Consider the following 325-nt stretch of genomic DNA (forward strand, 5'->3'; position numbering starts at 1 on the left):
ATGCCACCCGAACGCCTCCCTAGGGAGGTGTTTAGGGCACGTCCGACCGGTAGGAGGCCGCGGGGAAGACCCAGGACACGTTGGGAAGACTATGTCTCCCGGCTGGCCTGGGAACGCCTCGGGATCCCCCGGGAGGAGCTGGATGAAGTGGCTGGGGAGAGGGAAGTCTGGGCTTCCCTGCTTAGGCTGCTGCCCCCGCGACCCGACCTCGGATAAGCGGAAGAAGATGGATGGATGGATGGATGGATGGATATATATATATATATATATATATATATGTGTGTGTGTATCGTGTTTGAAGAAGAAAAGACAGCAGGAGACCTAC

This window comes from Nerophis lumbriciformis, linkage group LG37 (genome assembly GCF_033978685.3).
Source record: "Nerophis lumbriciformis linkage group LG37, RoL_Nlum_v2.1, whole genome shotgun sequence".
Lineage (NCBI taxonomy): Eukaryota > Metazoa > Chordata > Actinopteri > Syngnathiformes > Syngnathidae > Nerophis > Nerophis lumbriciformis.